This window comes from Macaca nemestrina, chromosome 16 (genome assembly GCF_043159975.1).
Source record: "Macaca nemestrina isolate mMacNem1 chromosome 16, mMacNem.hap1, whole genome shotgun sequence".
Classification (NCBI taxonomy): domain Eukaryota; kingdom Metazoa; phylum Chordata; class Mammalia; order Primates; family Cercopithecidae; genus Macaca; species Macaca nemestrina.
The window spans coordinates 39,788,675-39,801,882 of NC_092140.1; the positions used below are offsets into that span (position 1 = coordinate 39,788,675).

General features: G+C 35.8%; 1 protein-coding gene across 10 annotated transcripts in view; it reads left to right on the forward strand.

The window, feature by feature from the left end:
- Window positions 1–13,208, forward strand: part of LOC105481754 (KLF transcription factor 12) — a 618,039-nt gene that overhangs the window by 444,272 nt on the left and 160,559 nt on the right. The window contains exon 1 of one of the 10 annotated variants that reach the window (XM_011741489.3): window positions 3,968–7,193. The exons of the other annotated variants lie outside the window; for them this stretch is intronic. The gene's annotated coding sequence lies outside the window, so the exon portion shown is untranslated. Of the gene's footprint in view, window positions 1–3,967; window positions 7,194–13,208 lie in introns of those variants that run through there. 10 annotated transcript variants of the gene reach the window in all.

The following is a 13,208-nucleotide window of genomic DNA, read 5'->3' on the forward strand; positions in this document are numbered from 1 at the left end:
TACCAGTGAGCTTTAATTAAGTGCTTACTTTGTACTGGGGACTGTGATAGGTGCTTGTCGACAAAAGAACAAGATAAAAATGATACCTTCAGTGGGCCCGTGGCCTCATAAGACAAAGAAGCACAAAGCTCAGAGTGCTTTGGAAGCACAAAAGAGTGGCGTCTAATTTAGAACAGGTGGAATCTGGTACGGCTGGAAGAGATAACAGACACCTGAACTGTGCAAAAGCATAATCAACATCATCTTCAATTAGAAATTGAAGAGAGACAGTGAATGAACTGATCATATAAAACACAACCCAGACCGGAACTCAGGCATGTATCCTTTTTACAAAACCACACTGCATTTCTTCTCACTTATTGTCCCATTTGCAAAAGTTATGTTTTATTACATTGGTTTTACCAAAGAGCACTCATCATTGGTCAAAAATAAAACTTTTTAAAAAAATGTCTGAGTCTTTAGCTTGAAAGAAAAGGAAGAAAAGAAATTACATTCATGGTGAACTGATTTTTCTCCTTGCAATGCTAATTGTACTTGCTTTCAAATATAATGAGGTTTTTGGTTTTGGATTTTTTTTTTTTCCATTTTATGCTACCATCTTTTCTCATTTCCTTCAAACACATATCCCATACAGCATGACCACTGAACAAAATGCAGGATTCTATTCCTAAATTAGGGATGATTTTTATTGTCCTTATTTTTCTAAAGCCTGACTTGAGAACAAACAGGAACTAAATAAGAAATAGACATTATGATGTTGGTAATTGACATCTGCGTCATGCCATTAAATTTGTTATTTGGGAGGTATGTTGGAGAAGTGGGTTGCAGCTTACAAACAACTATCCTAGCAGTGCCCATTATTTTATATTCTCTTCAGTTGATATTTCCAAGTACTAATTGCACAAACCATGAGAAAATTTCACCAATAAGGACAGGAGGTCTTTTTCTTCCTCTCCAGGGCTGATGCAGGCAGCATGGGAAGGTGAATTTAGTCTTAGGAATTACCCTTAGGTTTATTTTTTTATTTTTATTTTGAGACGGAGTCTCGCTCTGTCGCCCAGGCTGGAGTGCAGTGGCGCCATCTTGGCTCACTGCAAGCGCTGCCTCCCGGGTTCACACCATTCTTCTGCCTCAGTCTCCCAGGTAGCTGGGACTACAGGCGCCCACCACCACGCCTGGCTAATTTTTTATATTTTTAGTAGAGATGGGGTGTCACCGTGTTAGCCAGGATGGTCTTGATCTCCTGACATCGTGATCTGCCCGCCTCGGCCTCCCAAAGTGCTGGGATTACAGGCGTGAGCCACCGAGCCCAGCCTACCCTTAGGTTTAGATTACAGGTCTATGTTACACTGGGACCATGGGCAATGTCTTCAACCTCTGTGAGACCGTATTTCTTCACTTGTAAAACTAGAGAGGAAAACTTTACCAGATAATGTTGTAGTAAATATTAATGGTAAATATCTCTTTTTCCTGCGTTTTAAAATGATCAGTTAAAATTGATTTCACAGTCTTTATAACACTTACTTGAAACTTACTTTTTCAGTTTATGCATTCTGAAGACATTGATTTAAAGAGCACAATTTTGTTTTCCTCAAATTCGTTCTTAATGCTCTCCATTTTTATAGAATATAGAATTGAAACTTTCTCCATTACTTTTCCTTTTCATGTTTCCCAAATGTAGTTCACTTTTAAAAAGTGATGGAACTCTCATTAAATCTCTAGGGGGAAATGCTGTTATCAGAGCAAGGGTTAAAAATCCTTTTGTAGCATCCTCAGATTTACCACAACACAACACAATTTGTGTTGGTTATATAGTAATGATCACTAAATAGAATGATCACTAAATAGTTACTGATGGAAAACTTTTCGTCAAAACAGAAAAGGCCTGTAGTACCCAGATACTGATAGGTAATTGTTTATGGTAGTTTCTCAAATATGACATTCTTCACCCAGTAGTAAATCTCCCAGTAATGCTGCAGTTTGGGATTTCCAGGGAACACCATAGTTTTAATCCACTGGGGGAACTAGAATCACATACCTTCAGTTATCAGTTATATTTAGCTGTTTTCCTTAGTTAATTTCAAATTGTAAGTGGATGTGTTAATTTTTATAGAAAAATCATGCCACCAATCTAAAACCTACACTAGTAACACACTTAGCAAATTGATCTTTTAACAGTAGAGAATATTTTCTTCTAATGACAGTATTGTTCACTAGGATCTAGAAATATGAAAACCAGATTTAAAAAGTGCTTCTCCTCTTTTAGGTTTCTTTCTTAAAATATTTTTCTTTCTAAAAATATGACTTCTTAAATTTTAAAAGTAGCAAAGATTTGCTGTAGAAAATATAGGAAAAAAGTTAGAAAATGTAGTTCACCCACAGATTCACTTAACGGAAAAACTATTGTTAACATTCCAGAACATTTTTTTCCATGTGTTATTTTCATGTATAAATGAGAATGCTTTGGGGAACAAAATTAAGCTTGTACTTTTTATATAGTTTTGTAATACTAACATTTTTTCACTTAACATTATGTAAAAAGTTTCCTTGCCATTAAATATTGTTTCTCAAACTTGCGTGATTATTAGAATTACATATAATGCTTTGTAAACTATTGATATCTTCACCATATCTACTGCCATAGGTCTCTGTTCTTTGCTTTTTGCACATATGAAACATAAAATGTTTCATAAATGGTTGCAGTGAATAGCTAAGGTTAAAATCTTTGTTTCAAACTTGATTGTCTTTATGTCCATGTTTTGGTTTGTAATTTTTACTCCCCCAAATAAGACAAAGTTACGCATCCTTATAGACATCTTTCTCAAAATCTGAAATTGCCGTCTGTGTCTAAATGTAAGTCCCTGCAGTAATGTAGCCCTATTTCCCCAGGAAGGAATTTTTGTAACCAACTAGAATGTATAAATGTGTAGATAATTTCACCTTAAGAGTATTAATATTTTAATGTATTAAATTACTTAAAAAACAAATCCCATCACATTTTATATAAAAATGTATACATTTTAACATGCGAAGTTTCCGTAGATTCTCAAATTTTATGTCATTATTTCATTCAGCATCTTTACATTCAATTTCAACATCAGTTTCTGTGTCCTCACCAGGCTCCTTTTTAAGTCATCTAACAAAGCTTTCTAGAACACGTCATCTTGATTCTTGTCCAGTTCACTTTAGATACAGTGCTATTTAAATCAGTGATGATGTTGCCCCTGGGATGTTCTCTCAAAACAATCTGAACTACTTATTTGCATGAAATTGAAATGGTTGCTATATATGTTATATATATAAACATAAAGACTGTCTTTAGAAAGCTGCTTTTGGTGTTCCAACACTTGAAATTGTGAGATCAGTCCATGGGAATCATGACTAAATCTGCCTTAAAACTTTCCTTGACTCCTTTTTTGTTTTGTTTTGTTTTAAATTTTGTTTAATTTTAATTTAATTTAATTTTATTTTTTGAGACAGGGTTTCAGTCTCTCACCCAGGTTGGGAGTGCGGTGGCGCGATCTCGGCTCACTGCAACCTTCACCTCCTGGGTTCAAGTGATTCTCGTGCCTCAGCCTGCGGAGTAGCTGAGACTACAGTCACACGCCACCACACCCAGCTAATTTTTGTATTTTCAGTAGAGATGGTTTCACCATGTTGAACAGGCTGGTCTCAAATTCCTGAGCTCGAGCAATCTGCCCACCTCTGCTTCCCAAATTGTTGGGATTACAGGCATGAGCCACCGCTCCAGGCCCTTTTTTTGTTTGGTTTGGTTTAAAGAATGTTTGCTTGAAGGTGCCATTTCCAAACATTATTTTGTTTCTTAAAGTTGAATAGTTAGGGATAGATGTTGAATGGTTTCTGAATATAGGGTCATTCCCTCTCTGCTTAAGAGGTGAGTGTGCAGGTTGGTGGGTGGCTGGGTGTGTGTATGGAGGAGGGAGGGTGGGAGGAAGAGAGAGAGGAGGATGGCAGTTCCTAGATTCTTAAAAGTATAGTTATTAGTTCTAAGGTATTTTAAGACTTTTGAGACAGTTCAACAGGATTCCTTAAAACGCCTACCTTCCTCTCTTGTAGCATAATATTGGTGTCAGTTTTCCTACATCCTTGTCAGCATTACTATGATCATATTTTAAAATTCTTGTTTCTGATGGATAAGCGTCCCAGCCAAGAGCAACATTGAGCTGAGGGTCTTCGTGTCACTGTAACTCACACCTCATTAGCAGAAGCTGTGGCTGGTGGGCATGGCCCCCTTTTCGGGAACATCAGTTTTCCTCCTTTCTGCCTCCCTGTGGCTGCCTTCATCTCTAAGTCCCCAGCCTGGCTCTTTTCCCATTTTGCTTATGCTGCTGCTTGACCAGTATAGGCAATGGGAGCTTGATTTGTACAATTTATTCTCCTACTTAAGTACATTAATTACATATACCTGTGTGGGCCTGGTGGCCGTTGTAGTCCAAAAAGGGCCCATTACAACAGCCTTAGGTAATGTCACCCTCTGGGATCCTCAGAAACACCTGTATGACTCTATACTCCTTTTCCTGAAGACAAAAGCCAAGGCTAAAATGTTGGTTTACGTGAATGTGTTTTATTAATTTCGTAGCGAATTGAGTTGCAATTAAATCCACTGCTCAATCAAATCACAATGAGATGCCATGTCACACCAGTCAGAATGGCTTTTGTTAGGTAAACAAAAGTAGCATATTTTGGAGAGATCCCCAGAGAAAATGAGATGCTTATACGCTCTTGGTTGGGAATGTAAATTAGTCCAAGCACTGTGGAGAGCAGTTTGGAGATTTCTCAAGTAAGAGCTGGACTACCATTCGGTCCAGCAATCCCATTACTAGTATATACCCAAAGGAATGTAAGTCATTCTGCCAAAAAGACATGCATCCATATATTCATTGCAGCACTATTCACAATAACAAAGACATGGAGTCAACCAAGAAGCCCACCAGCAGTGGACTGGATAAAGGAAATGTGGTACATAGACACCGTGGAAGACTATGCAGACACACACAAACACACACACACAAATGAAATCATGGTCGTTGTAGCAACATGGATGAAGTTGGAGGTCATTATCCTAAGCGAACTAATACAGAAACAGAAAACCAAATACCACGTGTTCTCACTTATACGTGGGAGCTAAACATTGAGTACACATGGACACAAAGATGGTAACCATGGACTCTGGGTACTATTGGGGGTGGGAGGCAAGGATTGGAAAACTACCTGTTGGGTATTGTGTTCACTACCTGGTGATGGAATGAATTGTACCACAAATCTCAGTGTCACATAATATACCCATATAACAAGCCAGCACATATACTCCGTGATTCTAAAATGAAATTTGAAAAATAAATAAATCGACTGCTCATGAAAAAGTTCTGGGGCCTTTCAAAACTCTGGTTTTTCTACTTGTGACACTTTCCCATTGGAGCTGCCTCTGTTTCCAGGAGAGGTGGGAAAAGTGAGATTTCTCTCAACTTCACCATTAGTCTTGCCTTGGCCTGGTGATGTATCTCTCTTTAAACGTGTTTTCTATTAGAAGACAAGTATATACGGTTGTCCCTCAGTATCCCTGGATTCCACATCTGCGGATTGAACCAACTGCCGATTGAAAATTTTAGGATTGGAGAGATAATAAAAAAATATGAAATGACAGCTGTTCTCATTGAATTTACATTGTGTTAGATATTATAAGCAATCTGGAGATAATTTAAAGTATATGAGGAGATTTGTATAGGCCATATGCAAATGCTATGCCATTTTATATCACCGACTTGAGCATCTGTAGTTTTGGTATCCTTGGAGGAGGGGTCCTGGAACCTTGGTAGCATCCATGGGGGATTGGTTCCAGGACCTGTTACCACTGTGTTATCCCAAAAGCAAAGCCATTGTTTTGCAAATATACCTTTGTTTTGGTAATATACTTTCTTTTACATAAAAAGGTTATAGTTTTGCTTTACATGTTTATCCTGTGTAGGAGTTTTCAAATGTATCATTTGACTGTCACAGCCACTCTGAGGTCAAGTTTTCTTTCTCTGAAATGTGATGTACTGCAATACTATGAGATATTGTTGTAAGAAATAACTGTTTATGGTGAACATTTTATAGAATCAAAAGCAGGGCCCATCTGGTAGCAGAGATTAATCTGTTTGAGGATGGTAAACATTATTGCATATTTTAAAATATGTAACTAGCACAGAACATTTGCCTCAGGCACTGGAGTGAGATTGTGGTTTAGGATAAAGATTTAAATGAAACCTTTTATCCCTTAAAACTCTATACAACAGGTTTTTCTGGCATGTATAGTGAAATTTTAATTAATATTTTAAGTCATCCAATGAATAATAACATTACTTCAAAACCAAAAGAACAAAATTCTAATCATGGGGAAAAGATAACCCTGTAATAATTACCTCTTTATTTTTAAGACATTTTTGTGTGCTTTGTGAAATTTTGTTTAAAAACAATTGTAAGATAATAGGACTTAATCCAACTTCCTAGACTTCCTTTTTTGACCTGTTATAGTGATACTGCTTCTTCTTCTGGCCATATAAGTAGGATTTAAAATTCAAAACATCTTGAGCACCATATTCCCAGCTAGCAAGTGTGATGTATATTCCCTAGTTAAGTTATATGGTGAAAGAAAATATCATTTATTTGCTAAATGTTTGTGTATTTATCTAAAACACATTTATGTTCCTGTTTAAAAATGTTTGTCCATCTTTTCAATCCTTGGGAATGTCTGCTTATCTTTTTTTTTTTTTTTTTAAGACAGGCTCTCACTCTCTCGACCAGGCTGGAGCGCAGTGGCACAATCTCAGCTCACTGCAACCTTCACCTCCCGGGTTCAAGCGATTCTCCTGCCTCAGCTTCCCTAATAGCTGGGATTACAGGCGCCCACCACCGCACCCTGCTAATTTTTGTATTTTTTTTAGTAGAGACAGGGTTTCACCATGTTAGTCAGGCTGGTCTCAAACTCCTGACCTCAGGTGGTCTGCCGACCTCAGCCTCGGCTAGGATTACAGGCATGAGCCACCGCGCCTGGCCTGCTTATCAATTTTTAAAATGTGTAAACAAAATTCCCTGTCTCCTCCTCACACACCAACCTAACGTCATCACACACGGGCCAAACCAGAGTTTCAGAGTAGCAGTCAGCTGTGAACATATATTCTGATTTGCTTCAGGTAAATGATACGATTTGTGAAAGTCCTGGTAAATAGGTCATGAAAAAATGTAACTATTAGGAAATAAGAGAACTTTAGGATAAATTTAAATGTGGGTATTGAACACATTTTAAAGGTTAGCATTTTCAATTCAAATGTAAAAGCATAAAAACATAAATGTAAAAGCACAGAGAGTACATTATGTTATGCATAGACTTCGAATTTTCTTAAGGAATCAATCATTTGTGTTTTTGTTTTGTTTGTTTTGCTTTGAGATGGAGTCTTGCTCTGTCGCCCAGGCTGGAGTGCAATGGCGCGATCTCGGCTCACTGCAACCTCCGCCTCCTGGGTTCAAGCTATTCTCCTGCCTCGGCCTCCTGAGTAGCTGGGATTACAGGCGTATGCCACCACGCCCAGCTAATTTTTGTATTTTTAGTAGAGACAGGGTTTCACTATGTTGGCCAGGCTGGTCTTGAACTCCTAACCTCAAGTGATCCACCCGCCTCAGCCTCCCAAAGTGTTGGGATTATAGGCATGAGCCACTGTGCCTGGCCTGAATCAATCATTTCTTAAACTGACAATTGACATATTGATATAAGGCAGTTTAATTAAATATTTCTTCAAATATCTTCCTCTTACATGCAGTAGATAACTCATTCAAACCAAATTTCAGGTTATCAGTGTAGGTTATTTCTACTTGTTTCCTTTTACTCATCTGTACTTTTAGAGGAAGTACAATTTATCTTTCTTGAATATACTTTGCTTTACTTTTTTCTTTGTCAGTTTTATAAATTCACACTTTTACGGCATTTATGTTTAAGAGTTTGCCCTTGAACACGTAGAGTAAAGAAGAATCACTGAGCTGAAAGCAAGGTAAATTATGACCATGGGGGCTCATGCAAGACAAATATTGAAAAATGGGCTTCCCTTTTTAGTAATACAAAAGAATAGAGGAAAGTGAAATGCATACTCCATTCACAAATAGATGTGTGTTGACTTTTATACTTGTAGCGGAAATAGCCAGAGTTGCAGGATGCTTGTTTTAAGGATGGTGCTCATCTCTTAAAACCATTTCATTTCCTACTAATAAAAAATTGTATTTACTAAGGGAAATCCAGGCACCAAAACTAAGTCATGTACCTACTGTGCACTTCATGTTCAAAAGGAATTTGGCTCTTTACCTGAAATATACTAGTCTTTAAAATAATGCAATATAACTTCAAAGCTCAAAGGATGTGGTGTCATAGATTTAGTTTAATTCCTTTTTAATGTGAAGTACACAGTAAATTTCTTTAGACACCCCCTATAAAAGGTACATGTTCAATTAATCACTAAGTCATACAGTGGAATTTATGTAAACTAATTTTCTACCAAGACACAAGAAACAATTATGCTCCTGTTTCGTCTCATAATAAGACTGCTAAAGAATGACCAACATTCCAAAACAATTATTTGAATATATTTGTTATATTATTGTCATGATGGATGCACACTGAACTTGAACTGTGGATTAAGTTATTTATACTGTGGAATTAAGAAATCAGACCAGTCAGTTAACATGTGTTCCATCAACTGTTATATGATCTTCCTGTGGGCCAATCTAACTCAGCTAGAAAGTAGAGAAAAAAAAGTGTCAAATGACAGTTGTCTGTATTTTAAGAGAAAATTGTTTCTAAATAATCATAAGAGATCCCTAAAGATGACTTGTTCAGCTTTTTGTAACATGTATTTATTTGGTTCAGTAAACACTATGCCTCCGCAATGACTGTATTTATGAGATCCTGTGTCAGAATGTATCTTACGCTACATTCAGTGAGTCAGGTTCCTCCCGAGATAGTTTTAGTAATAGAGTAAGTTCTGTTTGGAATTTTTGGTTCTAACCAGAGGAAGTTCTGCTCATTTGCTCGTCTCTCTCATTTCTCAGTATTACTTAAAAGCACCTAATGTCATTAACCCAATCTTCACAACAGTTGTATGAGTTTGGAATTAACATCACACTTCTATAGACAGATAAGCTAAGACCTAGAGAATTTTAGTGATGATACCAAGATGGCACAGCTAATAAACAACAAGGATTGCTGACGAATCTAAGTCTTTTGTGTCCAAGTCAAATTTTCTTTGAATAATATCACACAACAGGCTACAAAACAAAGATTCTTGTGACGGTGAAGCCATGAGCTATGTAATGTTAGGCAAGTTACTTTATAATCTTTTCTAAAAATTGCCATGAAATTATTTCTCAACACATTTGTAAAATAAAATGGAACATAATTTATTTAAATGACAGATGACCGAAAGGGTAGATAGATAGCTGGGACCATCTTGTGTGTACGTGTGCATGCCTGTGTATGTCAGCCCCGTCTCTAAACATCCCTGGTGTTACTCAAGAGGAAAGAGCATATGAATCTTGAATGACATTTAGTAGAATATTATGCAATGCTCCTCAGCTCTGACTACACATTAAGAATCCCCAGAGGGGTTTAAAGATGGAATAGTATCCAGACATATTTTCCTTTCTTTTTAAATTCCAGGTGATTAAAATATACGACCATCATTTAAAATGCTTTTTGTTCACAGACAGACCATAATAAGATTCAGCTGATAGCAATAGATAACTGTAAGAAACACAGCTAGTACTCTGGCAACTAACATGTCAGAGGTTTTAGATTCATTTGACATTCATTCAACAAAATGCCTAAAGCTGAAATTACATTTTAGGATGTTTATTCGGAAAAAAAATTATCTGATTAGAAAACCTCAAATGTAATTTCAAGATCACTCAAAAAAACATGTTCACTAGAATGTTATGTGTAATATTTTATCAAGTGGGTTAATGTGAGTAAAACTGACTAAGAGAGTTTTGGAGAAAAGATAACGTAACAGTACAATCCTTCTTATGTTTATCTTTAGGTTTTCACACACATTGTTTTTAATGAAGTGTATTGTTTCATTTACTTTTCTGGCCTTTTGTGTGTATTTATGCAGTTATTTAATATGTATTATAAAAATTTAAGGTCTACAGTGGACCTTTTCAAGGAATATTATATAATCTTTGGGAAAACGAAATTACTCTCCTCTTTGACAAAAACCCAGTGTTCTTCTACAGTCTTCATGTCGTTAGAAGGAGGGTTTTAGCATGTTAATATGAATACAGTAAGTTTTCTATCTTTCATACCAGGGACATCAACAGCAAAAATTCAACTATAGTCATCACTCCCAAGCAAAGATCGTGATGGGCTTTTATTTAAAAATAAACAAAAAAAAGTCCCACTTAGTTGACACTGCCATGAGAATTCATTAATGAATCAAGAATTGAAGAGTTAGTAAACGAGGGCAAAATTTTAGTATGAAATTCTTTGACCTTTTTGCAGAAGTATCTCTTCCTTATGCTTAAAACTTATGACCTTTCTTTGTTGTTTCTCCTCTTTTCAGTGTTCTTAGCCCTTTTGAGGCCTGTTCCTGAGTGGCATACCCCGTATCTCCTCTTACTTTCTCTAATACCTATAATCCTTTCATTTAATTTTTCACTATTCTAAGTATTTCTCACTTGGGAATTTTTCCTTTGTATCTCCTCAGCCTTCGTTCCCCCTTGTGGCCATTTGTAGTGCTCCCTTCCTGTCAGTACAACTACACATTTACAGATGCAAATCTCAAAACCACTGCCTTTTTTTTTTTAATGGAGTCTCGCTCTGTTGCCCAAGCTGGAGAGCAGTGGTAAGATCTTGGCTCACTGCAACCTCCGCCTCCTGGGAGAAGTGATTCTCCTGCCTCACCCTCCTGAGTAGCTGGGATTACAGGTGTGCACCACAAAACCAATGCTTTTGATTTTCCATTTCCTAAAAGTAAAGAAATGAATTTCTAATGATGATTTCAGGACTAAGACTTTTGGGTTGTTTTTCTTCCCTAAAAGGAGGAACACAAGTATGTGCCATAGCTGTTTTGAGACCATATTTTTGCAGTACTTCGGGCTTTACAAATATGTCTGTGTAATCTGAAGCTGGAATTGTGGGTGATTTTACCTGCCCCATAATCGTTGCACAAGAGATTAGTGTCAGCTGTCAGGATATGCTGCTGTGTCAATACTGTAAACGGATGAATGGTACAGGAAGGATTTTGTCTTCTTTATAGTGATGAAGCGTTATTTTTGAGTGTGCTAGCTGCCTTTGAACTACCACATATGAAAAAGGAACCAGCGTCTGTCTCTGTGATGTTTACAAATTCATGTGTAATTTGTAGAAGGTTCTAAATAAGATTTCTTTGGTCCCAAGGTTTGGTTTATTCTTCCTTATTTTTGTGAGCCTTTTCTATATTCTGGTTTGAGCTCATGCAAAAGCCATATAATTCTTAAGTGTCTCAAAGCACCTAGGGGCTCTAAATATTTGGCTTCACAGATTTCTTGAATGCTAATATTATGCTTTAGCTGTAATATAGCTATATATTATATATGCTATATATTATACTGTATATATTATATGCTATATACAATATATGTTATATAACATATAATATATAGCAAATATTATTTATTAGCTATAACCTTGTTCATAATGTTCATAACAACAAGGTGTTGTTATGAAACTTCTTAAGAGGTAAATTATTTTCCTCAGTAAGAGATTAAGAAGATATCCACAAGAAGTAGACTTCTATTCATAATTTAGAGAAGTCTAAGCAGTCTGCAAAGCTCAGTGAAACTTGGTGCCTCACAAGCAATCTCTTTACAGATAAGGTCCACATTTATCAGCTCCCCCTCCTGTATTGTCTGTCTACCCAGTCACCTTTCATTTACGTAATAGAACGTTTCTGCAGTTATGTGCTCTTTACTCCTTGATTTGTAAATGTATGTAGGAATCTTGTGTCTAAGTAGTTAGAAGGAGAAAAATTTGTGGTGGAAATAATCACTATTTCTAAAGTAAGAATTTTTGATATGTTAATATGGTAAAAGGAGAAAAACTTACCTAGAGTATATTTAAAGTCAAACCAATGGTGTTTAGTAATATGTGCTTACTGATATATTTTATCTTTTAATGACAAACTAGTTGGTATATTTTATGAAAGCAACCTAAACAAAGAATTTCTATGTGGGTATAATATAGTAATAAGAAACATTTTGCATTATTCTACAAAGAAATAAAATAATAATGCTGAAATTGAAATACTGTTCTAGTTACAAGAGTAGATAATGCTAATAGCTTTTATCAAAGCAGTTCAATTTATAGTGTTTGTTTTTTCTTTGTTTTTTAAATGTCTTTGAGGAGATTAAAAAATTTATTTCTCAATTTCAGCACATAAACTGAAAATCTTGTCATTTAGAATTTCATACAGTAGATATTTTAGATGACTCATTTTAATTGTTTCTAAGTCATATGTTTTTATAGGTAAATAACCATGTTAGCTAAGAAAAAGGAAAAAAAGCATTAAAACATCAACCCATTTTCTATTTTAGTTGATCTGGTCCCATTACTGATTTATTTTCTTTATTTTCTCAGTTGCTGAGTAAAATGCCCTTGCACTACTGCCTATTGTAGGTTTTGAATGGAGCTGTAATTTATATTCTGTTTTAAAAAGACTTTAGGAAGCATGTTTTGTTCCTTTAAATGTATGCTGAAGTTTTCGGGGGAATAGCACACCAAAATCTTTTATTAAATGAGAAACAAAATGAACCAATTTAATATAATTGTAGGTATTGTTCTGATACCATAAAAAGTGAAAAAAAGTTTTTGTTCCTCATGTAATAGAAAAATAATGTCTATGTTAACCTGGCCAAACAGATGTAACCAAAATAATCAGTATAGTCTAATTCTCTCTTTTTAGTCTGGACTGACACTGCTAATAGTACTCTTATGCCATTTGGGGACTTGCAAGCAGACATTTCATAAATGTTTGTTGAATTTATGAATGAGTAGATATATGAGTAAAATTATATTCATGCAAATAATAGCATGCTGATCACATTAATCTGGGTAAAATCTTGGAGTCTATTATTATCAAATTTTGCTCATTAAAACTTAAAAGAGTGCAGGTGAACTTGAACAACAT